Here is a 27,997-nt window from a genome sequence, read left to right as displayed (position 1 = left end):
TGACCCCTCGTCCTCATGCCAGAATCATTGTTGATGATTGGTTTGAAAAACTTGGATAAACATTTTCAATGGTTTTAAATGGCAAGTCAGTCCTGGATGTGGAACTGGAGAAGGCGGTTTTGTAAGTTTCACAAGGCAGATCAAAGTGGGAAGGTTGGCCTGCAGGTCTGAGGAAAAGGCTCTCTCTATTCTTCATAGGAGGAGGAGAGGTATGCAAATAGGCCATGAGAGTATTAGACAAGGGTATTAGACATGGGAGGGTTATCTTCAAGGTAAAATGGGGTATACCATGTCTCACCAGCTGAAGCCATGACATCTACCCAGAGGTTGTCTACCCCATGCGATCCTCCCTCATCTAGCTGCCCCCAGGGTCAGGATCAGGTAGCGGTTGCCGTCCCATGGCCATATGGGAGGAGGTCACCACTTGGAAATCTATCGGGTGGGTAGCAGAGCACCATTGGATGAGACATGGTTCTTTTGGGGATAGCCATCCATGCCCGATGCCTTGATGGCCTGTTGTTACACCTACGCTCAAACCTCCTGGGAAAAGTATCAAAAACCATCTTACAAGATCTGTGTATAAACCAGCAAGACTTCACTTACTCTCCAGAACTCCTGACAATGTCTTCCCAGACTTAACTTTAGTTATCAAGAGCTAATTTACCTTCAAACACTTCTAAAGATGCGTATATGGATTCAACATCAAGAATGGACTTCCATTATCATAACAGCAAGAGCACTGGGACGAGGAAAAGGAGCCGAGTAATGCAGAGTGGGAAAGACCAAGAGTGCAGTCTGCACTCTAGTTGTTATGAGTACAGTCCTGTAGCCAGAGGTGCAAACCCCAGGCACAACTGATCAGGGTGCACGGCTGGAAGGAGAAGGCTACTTCTCTCAGGATGCACTGAGGAATTGTGGAGATGCAGAGGGTGTCATGGAGCCATCTGGCTCAGGAAGACAGAAGTGGGAAGCTCACCATGAGATCAGACACGCTGCAGGAATGCCAAAAGCCAGCACCGGACTTGCTGGTGCGGAGCAGCAGCATTGTCCTTACTGAAGCCGAATGGAAAAGAGAAGCTGCGGGAAGCATATCAGCCAAGGAATGAAGGCGAAGATGCAGAGAGAGGACCCGAACGGCCATGTCTGGCTGACCACAGGAAGAGAAAAGAACACCAGCAAGAGGCGATGAGTCCTAAAGGGAAGCAGAGACAATGGGGCACACCGGCAGACCTGCTGAAAGCAAAACAATGTGAAACATGTAAATGAAATATTTGAACGAGAAGGAAATACTGAGCCAGTAATAAAAAGGGAAAGTGAATAAGAAGTAAGAGACTTTAGATTTTACAAGTGTATACAATACACATTGAAGAAATGCCCTGGCAGGATAGTGTACCAGGCAGGTACTGTGTTAGATAAAGCTGACTCAAGAGGATATTATGTTTGTTTAAAAGTGTGGTGTTACGCTCACTTGGCTCCCACAGAGGCGTCGATCGGAACTGGACAGCTGCGGTCTCCACCAATGTGACGCGTAGGGCCGAGATGACGGACTGGACTGGCCCACCTAGCTTCGTTTGCTTGGCCCGTAGGAATATTCTTCTGCAAATGGAGAAAGGGAATTAACCACCCGTGGAGTTTAGCGTAAATCCCCCCACCCCCGCTGTTCTCCCCACAAATCACCTTTGATGTCCCCTCTTATAGTCTCACCTGATGGTTTGAAAAGATGAGCTCTCCATCCTGCATTGAGCGCAGGGGCGCGTTGATAACCAGTTGCTTCACTGGCTCGAAGGAATTGGTCAGTTCCAGAACAATATTGACTCCGAGATTCCCGGCAAGACGCCGTAAGTATAAAGTTCGTAAGAGTTCAAATGCCTGACTTTCACTCTTGTCCGATTCCTTGCAGGTTGCAGCTTGACCCTAATGAAGAGTTCCTCGTGGCAACCGGTAGTATTCTGGTAAGGATTTGTATTTTCCAACACAGTTCGATAAAATAATGTCAATATGTAACCTGTTGCCTTCTCCCTTATTCAGGCGCTGAGAGAAAGTATGAAGTCTTGGGGAATAATACCTCCGGCGGTAAAATCAGGTAATTCTAATGTGGTGAGGAGGGTTCCCCTTGTTAGTCCCTTTCTTTCACCTTGCTGTCCTTTTGTTTCCCCTTAGGGGCCGGGGTTCGGCAAAGATGCAGTGGAAGCTGAGCCGACCCATGAAGAGGAATAGTACCCCCAGTGGTAAAATCAGGTAAGTCTAATGGGGTGGTTACTAATATTCCTCTGTGTATTCCCTTGGCTCACCTTGCGGTTCTTGTCTTCTCCTTAGGTGCCGGAGTGCGGCGGGAACATGCAGGAGGATGCGGTGGAATGTGAAGATGCTGCGAAGGCCGGTGAGTTCAGCGCGGCGCTGCTGCAGGCGAGGCGATGCGCATAAAATAACTTCTTTCTTCCAGCTCGAAGGCGTGATGGATCGGGTATTCAGGTAAGGATTAAAGGTATTGCTCTTGTTCTAACCTTTTCTCCTTCTTTCTCCCTTTTTCTAGGAGCTCCAAACTCGAGGCGGGCGTGGCAGAAGGCTGGATGCAGACTTGCAGGCACGATGATCGTTACGCTGCTGGATGCAGAATAACGCGAAGCGTGTGCTGCTCTTCGGGCGTGGTTAAAATAGCCTCCAAAGTAGTCCCAGGTAAGTATTCCTCCCCAGCCCCGCCCGAGTAAGAAATAGTCCCTAAGTAAAGTAGTCCCTTCCAAGCCTCTTTTGGCTTGGAGCTCTTGCAGCATGGTCTGCATCAGTTAAGTTTGCAGCATAGTCTGCATCAGGTAAGTTTTAATCTATGAGCCTGGTGCCTATGGCGCCAGGACTGACTCTCCATATGAGCCTGACGCCATAGGCGCCAGGACTGGACCCAAATAGCCCCTAGCAGGGGTTGTTGGGCTTGCTTAGGATAACTTGATGCCTGCTTCCGGGGTTGCTGGACGTGGTCTGGGTCCCCGGGTGTAGGCATCATGACAGCACTCCCCCCGAGGCCCCTCCTAAAGTCGTTCTTCCCTGTGGTTTCGGTTTGTCTGGGAAATTTCGGTGGAATTCTTTCACCAATCGGGGTGCATGAACATGGTCACTAGGTTCCCATGACCTTTCCTGTGGTCCGTAACCTTTCCAGTCGATTAAATAAAAGAGTTTTCACTTCATCAGCTTGGAGTCCAGGATGTTCTTAACTTCAAATTCGGGTTCTCCGTCTACAAGGATAGGGTCTGGTGGCTTGGTTAGTCTTGTCCCTGGTTGCACTGGCTTCAAAAGTGACACATGAAAGACGGGGTAAATTCACATATTAGCAGGTAAGTCCAACTTGACAGCCACTGGGTTGATAATGGCCTTAATAGAGTAAGGTCCCAAATATCTGGGGTTAAAGGTCTGTGTTCCCTTTAGAGGTATATGTTTTGTGGCTAACCATACTTGGTGTCCTATCCGGTATTGGGGAGTATCACTTCTATGCCGTTCAGCATCTTTCTTGTATTTTTCTTTCGCCTGTTTTAAATGTGTAGTTGCTTCCTTAAAGGCTTGTGTAATCGTAGCATGCAGATGGTCCACTGCGGGCATTTCTAAGTGTTGGGGTGAGTCAAGGTCTGAGGTTCGAGGATGGTGCCCATATAAGGTATAAAAGGGGCTTTGTCCAGTTCCAGAGTGTAGTGAATTATTGTATGCATATTCGGCGATCCAAAGAATGTCTTTCCAATTACTCTCAGTCTGATGTAACATACAACGCAGGTATTGTTCGAGAATCTGGTTGGTCCTCTCTATTTGACCATCGGTCTGGGGGTGGTGACTGGTCGATAACCTCACATCGATTTGCGCCAACTGACAGCATTTTTTCCAAAAATGTGAAATGAATTGACTGCCCCGGTCAGAGACCAATATGGACGGAAATCCGTGTATGCGAACAATGTTTTCGAGGAACTCTTTGGCCAGGATTGAAGCTGAAGGTAATTCCTTTAAAGGAATAAAGTGGGCCTTCTTGGAAAAAAGATCCACAATAACTAGAATGGTGTTAAATCCATTGCATGGGGGTAGATCAGTAATAAAGTTTAACGATAAGGTGTGCCATGGGGTAGGCGGAATGTCTAAAGGTTGTAAGAGTCCAGCTGGTTTTTTCTTTTGACTTTTGTTTTGGGCGCAAATGCCACAAGACATCACAAATGATTTAATATCCTTTCGCCAGGTGGGCCACCAGAATTGTCTTTTAATTTTAGCTTCAGTTTTTGCAATACCTGGGGGCCCCTCCATTAAGGTATCATGAGAACGGGAAATGACTAGCTCTTGTAGTTCCTTGTGTGGCAGAAATAGCCGCCCTTGGTAATAAGGCAGACCATTGGTGTCAGAGTAGTGCAGGCCTTTTTGTACCCAGTCCTGCAGGGCTGTAGGATCAAAGAGTTGCTGGATCTTTACCTGAATGTCCTCTAGTGTCTGTAGAGTAGTCATGCCAAGAATTATTTGTTCGGAAATTATAGGTACTGGTTCTGAGTTCACTTTTGCCTCTCCCATCCCTATTCGGGATAAGGCGTCTGCTTTACCATTCTTACAACCTGGTCAATAGGTTATTACAAAATCGAACACGGCAAAGAACAATGCCCATCGGAGTTGACGTGACGATTGGGCCTTGGCTGTCTTTAAATACTGTAAGTTCCGGTGATCAGTGATCACAGTAATGGTATGCCTGGCACCGAGAAGATAGTGCCGCCAAGCCTTGAATGCGGATTTAATGGCTAATAACTCCTTGTCGGTAACCGCATAGTTTAACTCGGGTGCCGAGAACTTTCTGGACCAAAATGCTACTGGATGAAGCTGGCCAGTTTCAGGGTCCTTTTCAGACAGGACAGCTCCCATGGCTAGACTGGATGCATCAGTTTCCACTATGTATGGAAGTTCAGGGCGCGGGTGCTTTAATACAGGTGCAGACGTGAATTTCGCTTTCAGCTCTTGGAAGGCATTTTCAGCTTCTTCAGTCCACATAAAGCGTTTATTTTTTCACAAGAGTGCTGTGATGGGATGTACAACATGTGAAAAATCCGGGATGAATCTGCGGTAGAAATTGGCAAAGCCGAGCATGCTTTGTACTCCTTTAACTGAACTTGGTGATGGCCACATAAGGATTACGTCCACCTTTCGTGAGTCCATTCGGACTCCCTTTGGGGTCAGGATAAACCCAAGGACTTCAACTTCTGTGGCATGAAAAACGCATTTTTTCCAGTTTTGCATATAGTTTGTGCTGGCGCAATTTCTCAAAGACTGCTCAGACGTGCTTCACATGGTCAGATTCTGAAGAGGAGTATACTAGAATATCATCGATATATACGACATCACAAACGTCAATGAGTTCACGAAGGACATCGTTCATGAAGTATTGGAAGGCTGCTGGTGCATTGCACAACCCGAAAGGCATCACCTGGTATTCGAATAACCCATACTTTGTGCGAAAAGCAGTCTTCCATTCGTCACCTTCTTTTACACGTACCAGATGGTATGCCCCCCGGAGATCTAATTTAGTGTATATACAAGCGTCCTTCACTTGGTCTAGTAGTTCAGGGATCAGAGGCAATGGGTATCAGTTCTTAACAGTTATCTGGTTCAATGCGCGGTAGTCTATGCACGTTCTGAGGTCACCTTCCTTTTTGGGCACGAAGAAAAAAGCTGAAGATGCAGGGGACTTGGATGGGCGAATAAAGCCATTGGCACGGTACTGGTCTAAGTATTGTCGTAGGTGAAGGTTCTCAGGTTCCGTAAGGGCATAGATCCTGCTACAAGGGGGTTGTGCACCGGGTATGAGATCGATTTGACAATCGTACGATCTGTGAGGAGGTAAGGTGTTTGCCTGTTCTTTTCGGAAGACATCCTGGAATTCTTCGTATTCTGGAGGTAGTTGCATGACTGCTGTGGTTACTGTGGCCAGGCCTGCGTTCTGACTTTTCCTTTGGTAACAGGTTTGTGCACAATCCAGGAAGGTTATTCTCTTCTCTCGCCAATCAATACAAGGATTATGTGTTTCCAACCAAGGTATCCCCAGTATTATTTGGAACTGTGGGGCTTTGATTAGATCAAACACAATAGTCTCTCGATGTCCATCCTGACCCAATAGTGTAATCTCTGCGGTGGAATGAGTTACAGTCCCAGAGGCAATTTCAGTTCCATCGACTGTGGTGATGAAATCTGAGGTGGTTTTTCGGCAGAGAGGTAGATTCATCCTGGAAGCCAATTCATAGTCCACATAGTTTCCTATGGCCCCGCTATCAATGTATGCCCTTACTGCATGCATACGCGATGGCTGCCCTGGATCTACGAGGATCATTGGTATGATGAAATACAAGGTCTGAGTATCCGTCTTCAAGCTCGGCAAGCGGACGTCTACGCTTGTCGGGCGTGGTTGTTTCCCGAGTCTGACTCCATATGGCTTTTATCAGCAGCTCCTACCACCTTCTTGTGTGGTTTTACAGGGCAATACCGTAGAAAATGCCCAGAAGTTCCACAATATAGACACAATTGCATTTGCTGTCTCCTTTCTCTTTCCTTCTGGGTTAAGGGTCCTTTAACCCCTCCGATTTTCATGGGTTCTGAAGCATCTGATCCTTTGGGGTTAGCGTGGGTTTTGACCAAAACCCGATTCCCAAACTTGGCTCGATCAGCCTTTCTGTTCTGAAGTCTGTGATCTAACTGGACCACTAAGTCTATATATTCAGCGCAGTCTTGAGGTGGGTTGACGACTTGAGCCAAGACATCCTTGAGTTCTCCTCGAAGCCCTCGATGAAATAACGTGATTCGTTTTACCTCAGGCCATCCAGTTTCCACTATCAACCTATTAAAGGTTGCGATGTAGGATAGAAGGTCCTGGTTACCCTGTCGTAGGGACAAAAGTTCGTTATCCAGGGCCTGTCCTTGGGAGTGCCGGGCAAATAGTCTTTCCATGCTCGTTTGAAAGCCCTGAAAATCCCGAAGAATTGGGTCATCCTGAGTAACTAGCGGAATTGACCAATCAGTTGCACTGCCGCTGAGATATGACAATACAAAGGCTACCTTGGCTTGATCGTTTGGGAAGGCTCCAGGTCTGCATAAAAAGTGCAAGCGGCATTGGTTCATAAACACGGCGAACCTTTTGGGATCTCCGGCAAAACGTTCGGGTGGAGCTAATGGAATATTTCCTGGTAGGTTTGTTTGCACAGGGTTACTCGATAACACAGGAGCTGGATTTCCCCCGGAACCAGGTAGGGGTGCTTGTCCAGCCTGGCTTTGCAATAGTTGCCTAGCAAGGTCATCAGTTCACTCCTTTGACAAAATCAGTTCTCTCCTAAGAGCATTGGTTTCTTGACGGGCAGAATGCACTTCAGCTCTCAGTTCCCCTAGTCATTGGGCCAATTGGTCAGTCTCTGAGGTATCCATAACGCCCGGGTGGGAATTTGTGGGTAGGCTTTGCGTTCTGTTACACTCACCTGGCTCCCACAGAGGCATCGATCGAAACTGGACAGCTGCGGTCTCCACCAATGTGACGCGTAGGGCCGAGATGACAGACTGGACTGGCCCACCTAGCTTCGTTTGCTTGGCCCGTAGGAATATTCTTCTGCAAATGGAGAAAGGGAATTAACCACCCGTGGAGTTGAGTGTAAATCCCCCACCCCCGCTGTTCTCCCCACAGATCACCTTTGATGTCCCCTCTTATAGTCTCACCTGATGGTTTGAAAAGATGAGCTCTCCATCCTGCATTGAGCGCTGGGGCGCGTTGATAACCAGTTGCTTCACTGGCTCGAAGGAATTGGTGGGTTCCAGAACAATATTGACTCCGAGATTCCCGGCAAGACGCCGTAAGTATAAAGTTCGTAAGAGTTCAAATGCCTGACTTTCACTCTTGTCCGATTCCTTGCAGGTTGCAGCTTGACCCAAATGAAGCCTCGTGGCAACCGGTAGTATTCTGGTAAGGATTTGTATTTTCCAACACAGTTCGATAAAATAATGTCAATATGTAAACTGTTGCTTTCTCCCTTATTCAGGCGCTGAGAGAAAGTATGAAGTCTTGGGGAATAATACCTCTGGCGGTAAAATCAGGTAAGTCTAATGTGGTGAGGAGGGTTCCCCTTGTTAGTCCCTTTGTTTCACCTTGCTGTCCTTTTGTTTCCCCTTTTTTTCGGCGAAGATGCAGTGGAAGCTGCGCCGACCCGTGAAGAGGAATAGTACCCCCGGTGGTAAAATCAGGTAAGTCTATGGGGGTAACTAATATTCCTCTGTGTATTCCCTTGGCTCACCTTGCGGTTCTTGTCTTCGCCTTAGGTGCCGGAGTGCAGCGGGAACATGCAGGAGGATGTGGTGGAATTTGAAGATGCTGCGAAGGCCGGTGAGTTCAGCACGGCGCTGCAGCAGGCGAGGTGACGCGCATAAAATAACTTCTTTCTTCCAGCTCGAAGGCGCGATGGATCGGGAATTCAGGTAAGGATTAAAGGTATTGCTCTTGTTCTAACCTTTTCTCCTTCTTTCTCCCTTTTTCTAGGAGCTCCAAACTCGAGGCGGGCGTGGCAGAAGGCTGGATGCAGACTTGCAGGCACAGTGAGCGTTACGCTGCTGGATGCAGAATAATGCGAAGCGTGTGCTGCTCTTCGTGGGGTTGTTTTAAATAGCCTCCAAAGTAGTCCCAGGTAAGTATTCCTCCCCAGCCCCGCCCGAGTAAAAAATAGTCCCTAAATAAAGTAGTCCCTTCCAAGCCTCTTTTGGCTTGGAGCACTTGCAGCATGGTCTGCATCAGGGAAGTTTGCAGCATGGTCTGCATCAGGTAAGTTTTAATCTATGAGCCTGGCGCCTATGGTGCCAGGACTGACTCTCCATATGATTCTGGCACCATAGGCACCAGGACTGGACCCAAATACCCCCAAGCAGGGGTTGTTGGTCTTGCTTAGGATAACTTGATGCCTGCTTCGGGGGTTGCTGGACGTGGTCTGGGTCCCCGGAGGTAGGCATCATGACATGTGGGCAGAGCACATGTGGACAAGAATGGTTCCAATTGAAGGTGTGTGCAGAGCACACAGGCAAGACAGCCCTGGCAGGATAGTATACTAGGCAATTGCAAGTGTATTAAAGAAAGCCCTGGCAGGAGAGTATACCAGGCAATTACAAGAGTCTAAAGAAAGCCCTGGCAGGATAGTATATCAGGCAATTGCAAGTGTGACAAAGAAAGCCTTGTCAGGAAAGTACACCAGGCAAGTGCAAGAGTGTTTTCATGGGAAAGCCCTGGTCGATAAATACACCAGGCAAAGACAAATTGAACAGTATACAAGAAGTATATCCGCAAAAGGGGTCCTGAGATGGATATATCAGGACCTGCCAAAGTTTGTGTGAAACCATGATAAAAAGAAGAGAAAACTGGGCAGGAGAGTACACCAGATATCCTAAGGAGATAAGAATAACAAACCAAGTTGTTTTTATGGAACAGTTGCGTTGTGGATTGAATAGAAATTCAAGGCACTGATATCTTTAAGCATACAAGAGAAATCCAGGGTAAGAGTACTACCCTCTGGAATAAGGAACTCTGTCCTTGTGGAACTTTTATGTTGGAAACTCATTCTTCGTATGAACATTTATAAAACACTTAAGGCCAAAGAAAGTACCCTTTTCATCTTAGAGTTTATTTTGTTATAGTGTGAGGGCCAGAATGGTACTTTGGACATGGGACGGTTTTGCTTTGGACATTCTAACATTGACAGGCCCTTACATTTGGTTTTAGGTAGAGAAACATCCAGAGCAGGGACAGAGAGGCATTTTTCCATCCCCTTTTATTTTAATAAAGGTCTTTGACCAAAACTACTGAGTCTCATTCCTGGCTCCTCACATAGCCCAATTGTGGCACACTGTATCAATGGATTTTATCACAGAGCTACCCCCCAGCTGTGGGAATAACACTGTACTAGTGGTAGTTGACCAATGGTTTATTTTATTGCACTTAAAGGCATACCGAGAGCGCCCATGTTAGCACAAAGCTTTTTTTTTAAATGTACTTGTATTTAGTCAATTATGACTTTTACAAGGGGTGATGAAAAGTAAAAGTCCATGAAGATATTTCCATCTGATTAAGTCAGTAGAGCTTCTATCTTCGCCATGGCGAGTTTTAAAATCTTTGCCGCGGTGATAGTCCATCTAGTCTTTTCACCTGAAATCAGGCAGGCCCACCAAGTCTCTTCTTCCTGTAGATTCCAATCCGAAAACAGTGGTGTGAGGTATGTGGCTCTCGCTCCTCTGTTTGCCGGACAGGACATCCGTAGGTGTTTTACGGTTTCCCAATGCTGTTTATCTGTGCAAAGTCTGCATTTGTTTGAGTTTGTCACTGATCTTATTTTCAAAATTTCGTGTGTCGTAAGAAGATTTAGTCGTGCTCTCATGAATGTGCTTCTTAAGGTTTTATCTGGAAATTTGTTGATGTATGCTTTAGTTTCTTTTAATTTTCTAGCCGTCATGGGCAGATGATTTAGCAGTTTGTTACTTGCTGCCAATTCTTGGGTGTTGATCCAGTCCAGATCTTCAATTTTTTTTGACTCACTGGAGGTTGGAAATTAACTCTTCTTTGGTGCAAGTTGTACTTTCCAATTGATGTTTTTTCGCGGTCACCCAAGTATTTAACATGTTGCAGCATCCCTTTTTGGCCTCTTCAGCAATCCGTTGGTAGGCTGGCGGGCTATCTGCCATCAGGATCTTCCTGTAAAGTTGCATACTGCTCTGTTGAACCGTTGCTGACAACAAGAGCAAGCACAGTTCACGTCTAATGGCTACAATAAAGGTCGACATGGGTATATTGAGAACAGATCTCCACAAGAAACCTTCCAGCTTAGGCCATATTGTTGCTGGCATACAGGGACAAGCGTCCATCCCATACACAATAGATGGTACCACTTTGGTTTTGTTAAATTGGATTGCGGGCAACAAAGAGAACCTTCCACATTTTTTGTCAATTGCTCTAGTTTGTGAGGTTAGGTTTCGCGTTTTATCCCAGAGAACTTGCTGCATTCTGGCATCAGCTTTTGAGCTATCAAACGTGACCCCCAGGTATTTAAAGTAGGCAACAGATTCAATTTCAGAACCGCCTAAAGTCCATCTCGATTTATCGCCTCTTTTTGGAAATTCTCCAAAGTCAGGGTTTTAATCTTGTTCTTATTTATTTCCAGGTTGTTTTGTTCAATGTATAGTGCCAGGTTGTTCAGTTGCCTTTGGAGGCCGATGGGGGTTTGATACAACAATAACATGTCGTCGGCATAGAGCAGGCATGGAACGCTGCAATTTCCAATTTTGGGTGGAAATGATCTTACTGTTGTCGCTGAGTCTTTGTAGTCCCTCAGGAAAACGATGAACAAAGCAGGAGCCAGAGGGCAGCCCTTCTTTACCCCCCTTGTGGAGGGTATTTCGGCCAACAGAAGGCCTGGTTGACTAAGCCGCACACCCATTTTTGTGTTGGTATGTAGAGCAATTAAAGGACCCAAGATGGAAGGTGGACACTTCCAGGCTTCGAGCTTCTTCCAGAGTTTCTCACGGTCTACTCTGTCGAACGCTCGAGTTAGGTCGATAAAGGCTAGGAACACTCTTGCCCATGCCTGAAATCTTGAGAGAAGGAGGGATGCGAAAAGCTTTCCAATGATATCTAGAAGGGCGATCGGGCGATAGTTGTTCGGATCTTCCCTACTGCCCTTCTTGAAAATTGGCACCACCACCGGCGAGGTCCACGATGTCAGAATTGTTTTAAGTTCCTTGCAGCGACTGAAGATCTGATTTGTCCACTCCTCTGGGTTTAGTTTTAGATCTATGTTTGTCAGACCATCGGGGCTTGGGGCTCTGGATGATTTCAGTTTACGGATAACTCTTTTGATGTCTTCTTCGTCCGTTAGGTCTACCCATGCAGCACTGTTGTTTTTTTCCAGGAGTCGGAGAATGCCCTCTTGGGAGTTCAAAAAGGCTTGTAAAATGGTTCACCCATTTATTTTCACCTACCACGTTTGTGAGCGTCTCATTGGTTCAAGAGTCTTTGTTCTTTATTAAGGCCCATAATTCTCGGGATTTCTTACTGCTCACAATTTTTAGCATTTCTTCTGCATCGTGTTGGTAAAGACTAATCCGGTGATTTTTGAGACATGATTTGTAATTCTGAGTCTCCACAGGTAAAGCCGTTCTAGATTGGGGCGTGTTTTGCTTCATTGCCGTAATTTTTAATTATCTTAATTTGCCCCTTCTTTTGACCAGAACTTTGTTGTAACGATGAATTCTTGGTAAACTTGGTTTCCTTCTTGAAGCCTGTCCCACTCTGTATATTGATAGCAGAAGCTGGTAATTGACTGCTGACGCAAGTTCACCTTCTTCTTTGCCGGGTACTTGTTGCCTATACTTTCTTGTTAAGTCGGCGATATTGTTTGTCGTGAGCCGCAGCCGAGTCTGTTGGTTATTGATTTCAATGTTGGGCTTGTAGGATGGATTTAGTGGGCGCCCTGCATTCCAGGACATTGGGCCTCATTACGACCCAGGCGGTAAGTTACCGCCTGGGCCGTGACTTTACCACCATGGCGTAAACTACGTTTACGCCATGGTGGTTGGCGGACTTACCGCCCCATTCCGAGGTCGGCGGGGCGGTAAGTCCCCAATCCCCATTTACCCTTCCCCATTCCCATTTTTGCCCCATAGGGCATAATGGGAGTGGGGAAGGCGTTAATTACGCCACCGTAAATTACGGTGGCGTAATTAACTCCATGGTCCCTTAGCGCCATGGATTTTAACACCTGCTAAAAGCAGGTGTTAAAAGCGCCATGGCGCTAAGGGACCTCGTAGTTGGCGGTAAGGGGTCGGCGCAGCTAACGCTGGCGTTAACCCCTTACCGCCAGGGTCGTAATGAGGCCCATAGTCAGCAAGTTGTGGTCACTTTCTTCAGTTCTTAACACCTTGAAGGCTGAGATTAAAGGAAGTAGTCGGTGGGAAACAAAAATATAGTCTAAGGTAGCCAATGAGGTGTCTCTTTCCCACATAGGAATCTGACGGATGTCGGCCTGCGACGCAGTCACGTTATGGAAGTTCGGCAAGTTCATGAGGTCTATCCACACGGCCCCTCATTCCTCTGCATGCAACCCCAGGTTTTCATTGCTTTGGTCAAACTAAGTTGTGCACATTTGGTATTCAGGTCGCCGGAGATGATTATATCAGTTACCTGATGGTCTACATATAGCTTGTCTATTGACTCCGCCACTGATGCGCAAAAGTTTCTGTTCGTCGTTCTTTGGGGATTCCGATAAATGGTGATAATGGCCAGTTGAGTTGTTTCCAGCTTTGTACTCAGTGGTCTACGATGTTCCCAGGTTAGAAGTGTTACAAGCTGGCCGTAAGACTCCGATATCTTTTTTATGATGTTAACCACTGAGCCAGCATGCACCACTAGGAGGAGGCCTGACGATGGGTGTCCTAATAGCCCTTTAACAGCGGGTGAAATTACAATTGTGAGGCAGTCGAGTGCAGGCTTTTCCTCCATCCAGGTCTCCTGCAAACAAAGAATGTCAAACGCACCTAAATCAGGTCCTCCTGGTTGGGTCAAATGCGTGTGGCCTCTGGTGTTCCATGACCCCATTGTCAATGATGATGTTGTAACGAAGTCCGGGGGATGCAAAATTTCGTCCCGGCTTCTCTGAGTTAGATCTAGTGATTGCTATCTTGTTGACTTGATTGCAAGGACATTTGGGAGCCAGGCCTATATTCCTTTCCTCGCTTTTTCTTCCTCGACTTTTCTCGTCGGGTCTCTTGAGTATGTTTTGTACCCAGATTCAGTGGGTTTAGTTTCGGAGGACCACGGCCTCTTCCAGAAGCCTTTTTTTTAATACCCCTTCTGGCCGTCGGTCTTCCCTTTTCACGGAACGCAGAAGTCTGGCTCTAGATCTGTTCTCCTCCTTTTGGGGACGGGTGAAGTTATCTGGGGCAGACCTTTTTAGTTTTTGATAATTCGAACTGTATTTTTGATCTGGGGCAGATCGGGGCTGATTGCCCCATCTGGAGTTTTCGTATAGCCCTTCGGTTTTGGATATGTATCAGGAATTTTTCACCGTCGCACCCCCACTAGAGCTGGAGGGGTTTCCCGATTGTGTCTTTTTGATTTCAGTGAATCCCATTTGCTGAAGATCTTTGTCGACATCTGTCAGTAGAACCTGCACCACGCAAGCTTTTATGTGCAGATATGCTTTTGCTTTTTTCTCCCTGTGATAGGGTTCAATCAACGTAAAATCTTCCGTCTCCAGATATCTCAGTTTCCGAACGTTAGACAGTAGGTGTAGAACTGTTCTTCTATTCAGTACCATGTCTTCCTTGTTACTCAGCATTTGTTCCAATTTGAAAATTCGAGTCTCTTTGGAAGGTTTATGGTGGTTTATGGCTTGTGGGCGGGGCCACTGCATGTGTGGCTCTTTTTCTCGTCTGTGCGGTTTCCTAGATGTGGTACCGCTAGTTAGATCGATTGGACTCGACCAAGTATCATCACTAGTTCTGGTCCTGTTTGAGGGAGTTGAATCATTGTGCTGGGTCGCGGGAACAATCTTTTTATGTGGCTTTATAGATTTGCCGGAGGTTGAGGTCCAGTCTACTGAGTGGCCTAGATCTTTACATTTGGCTTCAAGCGTTGTAAAAGTTGGCTCAGGGTTTACTTTCTCTTTGTCGTGTGACTTCGATCGCTCCTCTTCCTCGGTCCCGCGTGGACCCTTCGTTTCACTCATCATCGGGGAAGAGGACTCCTCTGTTTGTAGTTCGAGGTCTTGGGAGAGATGTTGCGTTATGTCCATTAGACCTTGGTCCACCATGAAATTTTCAACTGTTACTGGCGATTTCACCAGGTCCACCACACCTCCCTCCGATGTGAGCTTATCTTTTAAGGCTTGTGGTTTGGTAGACTCCTTGCGGGTTTTCAGTGTAGTAGTACTCGGTTCAGGCATGTCGTGAGCCGAAGCTGGATGTTCCTTTGTTGCTAGGCAGAGCGTCACTTGGCGCTTTTCGTCATTGCCCGTTTTTGCCTTTATTTTCATATTTTCAAAAATCGCGAAGCCTTTAGGTACATCAGCCAAGACCTGCGTTTTAGGGGAAAGGTTTAACACATCCTGCACAGCGTCTTTTTGCTCTTGATGGACAGGTGTCTGAACCAATGTGTTCAAGGCCGAGCCCTTGTTTTGATGGTGATGTGGTTTTCCTAAGGTGCAGTCGAGCTTAGCGCAGGTCAGTTGTTCAGTAAGGTTTAACTTACATTGAGTGGCACTATTCACCCGACCCTTGTGTGCTGGAGAAAATGTTGCCCAGGTTGACACAGGGGACGTTTGGGTTTCAGTCTCTGTTATTTGGATCTTTTTCAGTCACACTGGGGATTGTAGATTTGGTAGAGCTTGATACGAAAGGAATTTCTTTTCCCATAATGCTTGTTGTTCTGAGGATTTTTGCTCCTTAGCTGTTATATATCCTTCCAGATAGATGAGCTTTGAATGCATCATCGCAATGATGGTTGTCTGGTCCTTCAGGGTGTCATTTACTGACTCATAAAGCTTGCTGAAAGGTGCCAGGGTGATTGTTACGGTTGACATGATAGTCAGGAGATCTGGCTTCTTTGAAAGAGTGTCTTTTGATGTTTTGACAGGGATTTCGCTCGTTCTTCAGTTTCTGGTTGGAGTGCACACCAGACGGATCCGGTGATGGTCGGGACTAAGAGTGATACTAGAAGGTTCACGAGGCTTCGTCACTCCTGCACTCTGTACCGTTGGAGGTAAGTCTTTTTCTGTCAGCGAAATCTGGGGTGATAGGCTAATTGGAACTTCAACAGCTTTTGCCTTGGATAAACCAAGCTTCTTAGATTTGTCCCTTAGATGGCAAATGACTGGCTTCGGGGTTAGTTTGTTATTTGCGTCTCGAGGAGGTAGTATCGAGGCCACTTGGCCTTGATCTCCCCCCAACTCCAATGTTTAAATAGGATGTAACCTCTGCAAGATAGGAGGAGCGGACTGCGGACTCTGCTCCACTGAAAAACCAGACATCTTAGGCTGTGTATCATGACTCTCTCCATGATGTCTTTCGAACTGAATGTCTCCCCCACACCTCCACTCATGCGCCTTCAGCAATGTTATCCTTTGTCCAACTTCTCGTAAGGAGAGGGGTGGAGAGAGGGAGGAGGGGGGTGGTGGAGGTACACAGTTTTTATTTGTAGATTGCAGCTCCAGTTGGCGTGCTTTGTTAACAGGAAATTTTCCCTTAACTGCCTCCAAAATTTTCTGCGTCTGATAGTTCCACAGATGAGTCCAGTTTTCTTTTACACTGCTTCTTAAAAAAGCATTTTAAAGCATTAGAAAGCGGGGGTCTGGGAAGAATGCTCTTGCCCGCCTCACCTTTCCTATTTGACACCAACTTTTTTGATCTTGCATTTATATTTTCAAAGGTGTTGATGGATCGGCTTCCAAGCATACCCACTTGGGGCAGGCGATGCATTTTACCTTTTCCCCTCTTTTTTGGTAACATTTTTTTCTGAAGTTTTGGGGCGGGTTGGATCTTCATAGGGCTCTCAGAACACTCCGTATCTGAAACAGAGTGTCCCTGGTTATGGGCCAGATTCATTTTGGTCGAGTGTTCACTTAAGGACTCCACAACTTGACAGTCTGGTTTGAGCTCAGGCTCATCTGTCACAGAATTAAAGAGACCCTTGGTCCCTTTGGCTGGATGAAGAAAGTCCAAGATGGGAGCAGCCGGGCCACCCTCTATTTCTACACCGTTGGTCTCTTTAGGTGGATGGAAAAGGTCCAAGATGGGAGCAGCCGGCCCACCCTCTGTTTCTGCATGTACTAAGGCTCGTATCTTTAGGCACGGTCTAGTCATCAGTGAGTGTAGTTGGTCCAGAATGCTGTCAACTGATGTTGGCCTGAACGTGATTTCATTGGAAAATTGGGCTTCTCCACCTTGCACGGTTCCAAGGGTTCCGATGGTCCCATCGGCCCTGCTATAGGTAAGGTGGAGTCATGGCTCAGGTGGATCGCCGAAGAAAAATTTGAAGAGACAGGGGTTAGGAGGGCACAGTAGGATAGACAATGATTCAATGGTATACCAGTTAGGTCAAAATCTATGTTTATTAAGTAATGGATCAAGTTTAGATAATTTCAGGCGCAGAGGGGTCAGCCAGTCCCAAGACCACCTAAGACTGTAAACTAAAGCAAACAAAACAAAATCTGTTATATGCTAACAGGAGACCCGACTATGCACTCCTGTGGGGATAAAGACTACCCCAGGTAGGTTAGGTCACACGAGTGTGGGGAATGCGACCACCAACCCCACTCCTGTAAGAAGATTAGAGTTATTAGTAAAGTCCGGTAAATAAAGTTTCATTTCAATCAGTAATTACCCACATTCTTACAGTGTACCACAGTGGATCACAGTAATGTCTCCCAACAATAATGGACACCACCCTCGTACACATGTGTAAAGGTATTTTTAGTGAATGTAAACATAAAAGTAAACATAATCAGAAAATCCACCGAATTTCAGCAAACCATTGGCCAGTACTAGTTATTGACCAATTAAACATTCATCTCAATAGGTACTAATACAATTAATTCCTCTCAACAATATATACAGTTACAAAGTTAATACAAAAACAAAATCAAAATCATGTGATCAACAGTTGTGTTTAGACATTGTGTTATATATTCCACACAATAACTTCATCACATAGAGGAGTTTTGATTTGAAAACTAAACTAATAGGATCCTAAAGGTGTAGTAAAGATGCCGACGCGTTTCGGATACTAGATCCGTCTTCAGGGCTAGATGCCTATTATTCGTGGCTGAATCGTGTTCAATACGTAATTCAATTCAAATATTAGTAGTCAGTGGTGTATCTTTAAATTCTGACCAGTAATTAAAATAGAGAAGTATCTTAGCATTAAATCTGATTCCTAGAAAAAATAATAATGGACGTTTTTAGCTGGCTGTCCGAAATTACCTCCAAGGGCAGAAGGACCTCACTGGCGTGAGTAGACTGACAGATGTCGGTCTTGAAGGGGGGTCTCCGGTACCCAAATGTGTGTATCGAAATTCAGGCTTGCTCTCCCGATGCTGGGGTAATAGTGTCAGGGCCAACGACAACCTAGGACAAGATGAAAATGTATCTGTCACCAGGGCTGTCAACCAAAGGTTGAAACAAGTAAACAAGTGTACCAATAAGGAGTATTCGTGCTCAGTATGGGGCCACCACCTAGTGCCGTATAGTGCCGTATAGGTATGGCAGAGCCTGACTGTCATAATCTGTGCGTGCAACGTATATCTACTCCCAGGAATTTAAACAGTCCCCCCCGACCCCCAAGTCGGTGGTCAAGCCCATGCCAAGGCTGGCGCTGCCACCAGCCTCCATGGGTGGCTTCACCAGGGCCGTTGTCCGGTAGTCTCTACCGCAACGCCGCTCACCAATGCCAGGCCATTGGGGCGGGGGATAATGCATGGGGAGGCCACTAGATCTGGCTGATCTCGCTGGGTCGTGCTGCTGGTAGAGGGTTTCATTACCTCAGCTATGACTTTAGTTGCTGCCGTGCGTGTGCCCACTGCGGAATCTCCCTCTCCCTCTTCCTCACCTGAAGTTAATTATAGCATAGCAATGTTGCTCGGAGGCTCCTGGTAGTTCTGCTGCTGTGGAACAGCTGTCGGACAAGGTGGGAAACTAACAATGTTTTCAGGAGTGGTCGGGCGCTTGGACCCCCGGGCCGGGGAACTGCGGAGATGACGCGGATGATAGCTTCTCAGGCGACGTCCTTTAGCGTCATCACCCGGCTTGTTGTTGCTCACGGCGGCAGCACACGGGTCCATATCGGGGAATACAGAGTCCATGGACTTCCAAAACGCAAGCCACGGTAAGTGACAACATTATATTTTTGAGTTCTGCGGCTCTCGGCGCACTCAAGTCCCGAGATCACTGCAGATCACTTTCTCTCCACTTTCCGCTCAGTGTTCCACAGCAGAAAGGAGTATATAAATGCTTGTGTTTCAAGTTTAGTCACGGTTGCCACATCTCCAGCAGTAAACATTGTAGAAGGACTGCAGCACTTCTCCTCGGCACCGCAGATCACTTTCTCTCCACTTTCCATGCAAACTTTTTTAAAACACATTGTTCAACTCCATGGGTTTCCATCAATAATATTTTCTGACAGAGGGAGTCAATTCTTATCCCTCTTTTGGTCACGCCTTTGTTAATTGGTACAAATCGATGTACGTCTGTCTAAAAATTACCATCCACAGACGGACGGGCAAACTGAAAGGACAAACCAGAACTTCCGGTAATACCAGAGATGTATGCTTACACAGACAGAGTCGATCTTCTCTGGGTAGCCTAGTATGCCTTTAATAACACCACACATAGTTCTATCGATACACCCCGTTCAACTTATCACATGGTCAGCAGCCACGCACATAAGCGTATGATCCCATGGAAGCCATTGAGATGCCAACCATTCACACGTTGCACACCACCATTCATCACACCTTAACAAAAGCTAAGGATAATCTTACACATGTAAGGAAACTTACAGGAGATCTGCTGACCAAAACCGTAGACCAGCCCCCTAGCTCCAGGTAGGGCATAGGGTATGGTTAGCTACCAAACATCTCCAGCTCAGGGGTCCTCAAAAGTTCCATTCAAAATACATAGGCTCTTACCCTAGCTCTGCTCTAGTGGGGCCAGTGGCGGTCTGGTTAGGAGCAACCTTCCTCCATGCACATTCATCTAGTCTTCCACGTATCTCTCATAAAACCAGTTACTCCCAAAACTCAGTGCTTCCTGCATAGACCACCCCCAAACATCATCAATGGGGAGCCAGAATAGCAATGGGGAGCCAGAATAGAGGTGCATAGCATCCTAGATTCCAAGCTTGTTAGGAATGGACTGTACTACCTGGTGGACTGGAAGGGTTATGATGTAACAGCCAGAACATGGGAACCCTTGTCAGGAACTCATGCCCCGTTTGATACGACATTTCCACAGAGAACTCCCTGAGAAACCGGGCTGGGAGGAGGGATTTTAGGGGGAAGTGCTGTCATGATTGGGGCCTCAAGCCTCCTATTGCACCCTCCTTATTCTGGCCATAAACATTCCTTTGGGGGGCACAAACCCACTTGGGTCACCTTGGTGCAAAGGTGGGGGAGCACACGTGGGTTTCACCCCATGACTATAGCACCCAAACATAATTTCCTCGAAATCCTGCAAGACTACAAAGTCTTTCAGAATCAGCTGATGTCACGGGCCCATATTGGATGAGCTGGATATTTAAGCCACGCCCACTGGACACCACATGCTTAGCGTTCAACTAATTAACGCTTCACCTGCTTGTCCTTTGAGCTGCCGGACCTTTCTGACTCCCATTGACCATCACTCCTCCAGCTGCTTCTGAACCTCGCTATCTGGATTGAGAAAACAACAATAGACAAAGTTAGCAATCTGAGAAGATAGCAAATTTTCAGAAAATAGTAAGTGAGACATACTGGCACTGGGCCACTTACCTTATGCTCCCCGGTGTCACATCACACTGGAATGCATCACCTGCCTTACGCTGCGAAACCTGCAAGGGTAAAAAACAAAGAGAACGGTTACAGCACATCAACGCTGAGGCAGATACCACAGCAATCTTGAATTAAGCTACAATTTGCGAACGCTCTTGAGAACCAACGCAAGACAAGGGATTTTGGACGTTGTTTATGTAGTGTCGTCTTCAACACGTAAGTCACACATGAAGCAGAAATCAGGCAGGAATGAGATAAAAATAAAAGGAAGCTTGTTTATTAGTTACGGGGTTTAAGATAAGTGGTAAACAGGAGGGCAGCATTTTAGCTTCCACTCAGGTCTAGCTCCCATACTGAAGTCCTGTCTAATGTTTAAACCTGGAATCTGGAATGTCCCCAGGTTCTATGGCTCAGGGCATTCCATTAGTTATTATGCACTTAGCATACTACTGTTTAGTTTGGGAACACAAGGAATCCCAGCAAGTTGAATAGAGATTCTGATCCTAGCACAATAACTAGCTCCCATACTGAAGTCCTGTCTAATGGTTAAACCTGGAATCTGGAATGTCCCCAGGTTCTATGGCTCAGGGCATTCCATTAGTTATTATGCACTTAGCATACTACTGTTTAGTTTGGGAACACAAGGAATCCCAGCAAGTTGAATAGAGATTCTGATCCTAGCACAATAACACCAAGTGAAGCATTGAAGCAGGCTGCAGCAGGACTGATTCATTGGCCAGTGAAGGAACTGGACCAAGATCGCTTTGAGCGCTCCTCTCACTACACCAAGGAGAGCATAACATCTCTTGTGGATCTGGGGGACATGGGAAGACATTGGGGTCATTATCACTTTTGTGGTAGCTGTGCAGGTAAATACCGGCATGACTGCCGCAGGAGTCATGAATTTATTTTCCGGTGCCCGGGAATGGCAATTACTGTGGCATTACAGCCCTGGCGGACCTGGTAATTGCCCACAAGACAGGGATGGAAGAAGTGGGTAGTAGTGTGAAGGCAGCTCTTTGCGCCCATGTTGTAATGGTTCTCTGAACTCATATTGCAATGATTCTGTGAGAGGAAAGGAACTTGCTCAGTATAATATACCAAAGCAGAGCCTCATTACAAGTTTGCTGGTCCGGAAACAGTACCAGTAAGCTTGCCGGAACTGTTGTTTCCGGACCGGCAAACTACAGGTTCTGCGAACAGGTGCCTTTCAGCCCACCAGGTCTGACCTGGCGGGTGGAACGGCACCCGCTCGCAGACCTTGACGGATGCACCGGCACCATTCATGAATGGTGCCGGTCCATCTGTCCTCCCCATTCCCTTTGAGTCCAATGGGTCTCACATGGAAATAGGGAGTAATATTTTCTGGCACCTGGGAATGGGCAATTACAGGGGCTTGCTATTCTTGACCCGTTCCCTTTCCCTGTTTCCTCCTTGAAGGATTTGGGTGTTAAAATCTCCTCCTCTCTTTCCATGTGCAACCAGGGCGCCTCTGTCTGTAAATCCCGCCATTTCAAACTTAAAATCTTACGGAAAGTCTTGCCTTTTATTCCTCTGAAATTTCAGGCACCCGTGGTAGCCACCCTCGTGCTTAACAATACTGATTATTGATACGCGCTTTACCTGGCTCAGCCTGCTTATCTTGTGCGCCATCTGCAGCTTCTTCAGAATGCAGAACCTAGATCAGTAACTCGACCCTCCTTTCGGCACTCATATTTTGCCCCTTCTCCGCCAGCTTCACTGGCTTCTGGTCGAGAAACATGTCCTTTTTAAGTCACTCTGTGTTATGCACAAATCTTTTTATAATTGTAGCGCTGAATATTTGCAAATCAAATTCCCTTCTTATGTTCCCCCGAGATTCCTTTGTTCGCAATCAGCCTTCCTGATTCATATCCTAGCCAACCGTATGATGAGAGTTTTCTCACCATCAGCCTCCGCAGAACCAATCCATATCACCTGTGGTGTCCCACAGGGATCATGTGTCTCACCAACAATGTATAACATCTTTACCAAGCCACTCTTTGACAAATTGGACAGACTCGGTATCACCTACACAAATAATGCAGACGATACCCAGATCCTGTAACCCATTTCGGGCAATTTTGACATGGATACGGCCTTGGTAAACAAGACATACCTCCTCATTCAGGCATGGATGGCATCTCATGGCCTCTGTCTGAAGGATGACAAAAAGGAGATCCTGATTCTGGGCTCGGACGTTAACCTAAAAAAACTTAACCCTGGCTATGCCTCATTCAATATTGATGGCAATATAATCAAAGCAGTAACTGAGATAAAAACACTAGGTTTTTACCTCGACTCTACACTATCCCTAAAAAAGCAAGTTAGTGCTATGGCATCCTCAACGGCCTATACATGCAAATTTATTTGGGCTTGCAGACCTTTCCTTTCCAAAAACCAGTTGCATCACACTCGCAAACGATCTAATAATGTCTAAACCAGACTACTGTAATGCATTATACATAGGGGCCAACAAATACATCTTAGATAAAATGCAAACATTACAAAATAATGCCTTTAGAGTAGCCTTGAGCATACGCAGCAGAGACCACATCTCCAACATCAGAAGAGACCAGCACTGCCTAAACATTAGTGATAGAATCCTCCTTAAAACTGTATCCCTGACCTTTAAATGTCTGAACAATATGGCACCCCCCATTCTTTCTGACAGAATGACGAGAAAAACGTCGACCCGCGCCACAAGATCATCCAACTCTCAGTGCCTAGAAGTCCCCAGATTTAAACTCTCCAAATCTGGTGGAGACAGCTTCCCAATGAAAGCAGCTCTATCCTGGCACGCACTCCCCCTATCCTTCAGAACTAAACAGCCCTACACCAGATTCAGGCGTAACATGTTAAAATGGCTTCGAGCTAAAGACAACTAATACCTGTATGGCTTAAAAAAAAAAGAATTCTCATATGTGCCACATGACCACCCTATTATTTCTTCAGCTATCTGTTGAAACAGATAACTGTATCGACCACCGCACTTGTCCCCTGTATATTACCCTGTTCCTTTTACTTCCCCAATTGTCATTATTGTATCTTTATTGTGTTGTAACTTAGCTGTAAGTATACTTGTAACTGCTTTGCCCAGCTACCTAAGGATTTGGTGCGCATTACCAAATAAACAAACAAACAAACAATATGGATGGCCGTGCCTTTTCGGTAGCAGCGGCAACAACTTGGAATTGACTCCCCTGTCCCTGCATGCCACCTCTGACCATCTTCCTTTTTGCAGGGCTTTGAAGACATTTCTGTTCTTAATCTTGCCTACTGTATCCTGTTATATCTTTTTGTCCGGTGAGCGGCAAGATGTCCGCAGGTGAACATGCGCTATATAAATTTACTTATCATAACATAATATAACATAACACGTATTTTGTCTCCACTCACAAAAAGATGACATTCTGATTTACAACCATGAGACATACTCTTCTGCCTAAAAAGAATTCTTAGAATTTTGATTTTCATGCACTGGTACACTTACACTCAATTACCTGCATTAAATTTAATCTGCCCTCTGCCTCCAAATAATTATATGATGCTCTTCTCCTCAATCAGACAAGATATGTCCTATGTTTATATTTTGTGCATGATGGTTACATAGATTCTACCCTACCTTGTACTGGTAGCCCCCGTATGGTGGCAGCTGTGTTTCACACTAATCTACAGCCACTGTACATAATCCCCTCCTGTCTACAAAGAATATAAGCCTTTTTCTTTTGAAGCAAAATGACAAAGAATGCACGTTCCCGCTTCAGAAAAATTTGAAGACTTTTTCCTCAGAAGGAACTGCTATTTTGTATCCTCGCAAACTGAATTGCAGCATCTAAATGTAATCCAATCTACAAAAAAATATAAGGATTTATTTCTGAAACTAGTATTTTATTTTATCACAAAAAATGAAGCACATAGTTAAGTTAGAGACATTGACTGTAGTCTCATGCGCCTGACGAATTTAAAGATTTATTCTTTGCAATGAACAACCATTTTCAATCCTCACAAAAATCATGGCACACTGACACTGATTTCCAGCCACTTTATGTAATCACCTACACTTTTCAAAGAAATTAAAGACTATGGGCTTCATTACAGTATTACCAGCACTTGGTCTGCCGGAATTACTGGTAGATTACAAGTGCCGCTAAGGGCGGTAAATCCCCATTCCAATAGGATTCCATGGGGGATTTTGCCACTATTACCGGCAAACGTATTACTTTGCTGGAAATCGAGGCAGTTTTCTTACAAGCACTTCTACTGTGTACCAGAAAACGTAATGAAGCCCTATAGTTCCACAAATAGTATTTTGTCAGTTACAGAGACTGTACTCTCCTGCCTCTAAAGAGTTCAAAGACTTGTGCTTCACAAAGGAACTAATATTTTACATCCTCACAAAAATATATCACACTGATTTACAGCAATAGAATATCCTCTTCTGTCACCTATGAAGAATTTTAAGACTTGTATGTCTTTTTCAATACAATTCGACGACACTCTCATTTGTAGCCACCGAATTTACACTCTTGCCTAAGATGTTCTTTTAGATGTTTTGTTTGCAACTCCAGAAGCAACAAGTATTTATCCTGCTACAAATAGAGGGCACCTTGTTTACAGGCACTGAATGTAATCTCCTCCAACTTCCAAAGAAATGAGAAATGTTGTAGGCAAATAACAAGTCTTCCTCAACATCAACGAAATAAGTTATTCAAATGAAATTATACAAACTGTACATTTTACAGACAAGGTGAAGATGCATTAACATTTAAGAAAAATTATATAATAGGATAAAAGAAAATGAACAGTTCATCTTCATCAAACTATATGATTCTAGACATAATTTACAACTGTTCAAGGCTAAAAATAATCAGTGGTTCAGCAGTAGCCATATAAACCTTATATGCCAGTCTAAAATCCAACAGATTTAGGTTCCTTCTCACCGGGAACTTTCTATGAATCTTTGTCTCGCACTTTTATATAACGTGCAAGAAAATAAGACATGTAGGCTGTTTTTACGAGTGACTCCATCGCATTTGCAACATAATATATAATCAATTAATTATGTATTACCCTTGTTGTGTGGTGGAACTGGATCAAATTGCATTCTTGTGATGAGCTTTTCTAATCCAGAATTGATTATCATGCTTAAGTAAGATTCTTCAAGCAGTTGGAAAGCAGCATTCAAATAATATAATCTTACTGTACTGTTTTCTGATGTAATTATCTTGTAACAGACTCATCATATTTTATCAATATATGTTCATTCATCTCATGTTCATCTAGTTTGGAAATATTGTACTTATTCCAGTGCATCTTCTATACATTTAGAGATGTTAAGAGTTTCCTTACGTAGCCTAGCCATCTTGAATCCTTTATGTTGGCCAATCGTAGGGCATCGTCTATAAGAAGCTGGATTAATTGTGCCTGTGAGTTAGACCAGACTGATAGCCAGAGGAATGCTGGTGCTGATTCCAGCATTACCTCAATCAGTTGCATTCGCAGCTCTAAATTCGTTTACCATTGCTTTCCTCACTCCTAAAATATATTTCAGAAGCTCACTCTCAGTTTTACCCACACAGTCATGTTGTTTGATTGACCAGACAGCCACTCCGTAACGTGCTTCCCCAAAAGCATTCAGTTCCCACAAAAAAACAGGTATTTTTTCTCGCCACAAAAATGTAGCTCACTGCATTCAGTTGCAGCCACTAAAAGTGATTTCCTCCCAGACCCTAAACAATTCTGGGTGGAAATGTCTGTTCTTCTCCACATTCCAACAAGAAATGTCACGTGCAAGATAAGTAGTCACAAAATGGTGGCCTATCCTATATCAGTTTTCATACCTATCCCCCACCAAGATTCCATTTTAAATTGTATTCTTTCCTCAAATAAAACCTATTTTAAATGTCTACCTCTTCCTAAACTTAATCCTACCAATGTTTTACCTACACCTCAAATCAACTATTTCCGCAGCTGCTCTGTAACCTCCTACCCCGGCCTTGTACCCTCACAAGACTGATTCTAAAATCACACCATGCATGCCCTCTTTATATTATGTTTGCCTGAACAAACCGAAACCACAAAGTTGTAACATTTTGATACCGCACACTTGTGCACTGTCCTTCTGTCGTTGTTTAAATTCTACTTCCCCAATGACATCAAACAACATCTCAGTGTGTTTAAGAGAGTGAACGTCCAAAGGTGACTTGAGCCCAAAACGCCACAGAAGCTGGCAGCTGCTACAAGGTACCTAAGAGAGCAGAGGATCTATCTGCGTACTTGCCAGTTGTTTGTCAGGTACTGTAAAGTTTGACTGCGTACACCAAATCTCGCAATACCTTCACTCTAATGTTTCCCTTTTCTGCCATTTAACTGATTTCCCTTCATCAATGTTCTCCTTGCTCTAAAAGAATAATGTGGCATTCTGTCAACATCAGCCCTCCGGCCCTCACTACGTCTCTTTATCAGACATGCTGCCTTGTTGGATACTCCTCCTTACCCCTATGGTGTTATCATTATAATTGTTCTTTAATAACACGCTTAATACTGGAGCAAACCATTTTCTAAGTGTGGCCTAGGGTTCGAACCTGTGTTGCTCTGCTTTGTCTTGCTTCCTAGATGAACATGTTGCCCATGAGCTATCCTCCCGTTTCAATACTTTCAAATGTTAGCCATTGGATGCTTTCTTTGTGACACTTGCGTTTAGTGTCCCGCGGGGAAGAGTCTTACAGGTGAAATAAATGCTACCACGCAGGTTCGAGGTTTAACACTAACTAACTTTATTCTCTTACCTTCTGGCCCGTCATATCTGGCACCCATCACAATGGCCTGAAGCACATAACAAGGCTTAGTGGCTACACACTAGACACAACACCCTCCCCCAAAATAACAGTGTTTTAACTCATCTCCTTGATCCATCTTGTAGGTCGTCTGATAGTTCTGCAAGGACGATCCACACTAATCTCGGGCGGTCTCTCCTCATGCTCTCCTTGGTGTTTGTTTTCTTGTCATGTGACTCTTCCTCATCACTGGTGTATCCTGACTCTTCCCACAGATCATCAGACGATATTTCCGAATGAACCATCTCTCTTTGTTGGGCAAACCTTGTCTTCCTGAAGAAGGATGCATTTCTCGTTATTCTTTTGGCGGACCTTTCAGCCGTGAACATGGACCCTTTCTTCATTGTCACCCTTAGAGGCTCCTGATCAAAACGGAGTAATCCTTAGTGAATAGTGGGTTGCTTCACCAGCACACAATCTCCTTCTTGAATTTATAAAGGTCGGGCTCTGTGTCTGCTATCTGCATAGTCCTTCATCCTCTCCTTGGCTTCCTCATCGTTTCGTCTCATTTCCTGGTCACTGAGCTCTCCCCCTCTCTTGTGCGTGGTGTGAGGCAAACAGGTGCACACTGACTGACCGAACATCAATACGTCTGGGCAGTTTCCCCTT

Source organism: Ambystoma mexicanum, chromosome 6p (assembly GCF_040938575.1).
Source record: "Ambystoma mexicanum isolate Mex_15411 chromosome 6p, UKY_AmexF1_1, whole genome shotgun sequence".
Taxonomy (NCBI): Eukaryota; Metazoa; Chordata; class Amphibia; order Caudata; family Ambystomatidae; genus Ambystoma; species Ambystoma mexicanum.
Note: the sequence above shows the minus strand (reverse complement) of the source record.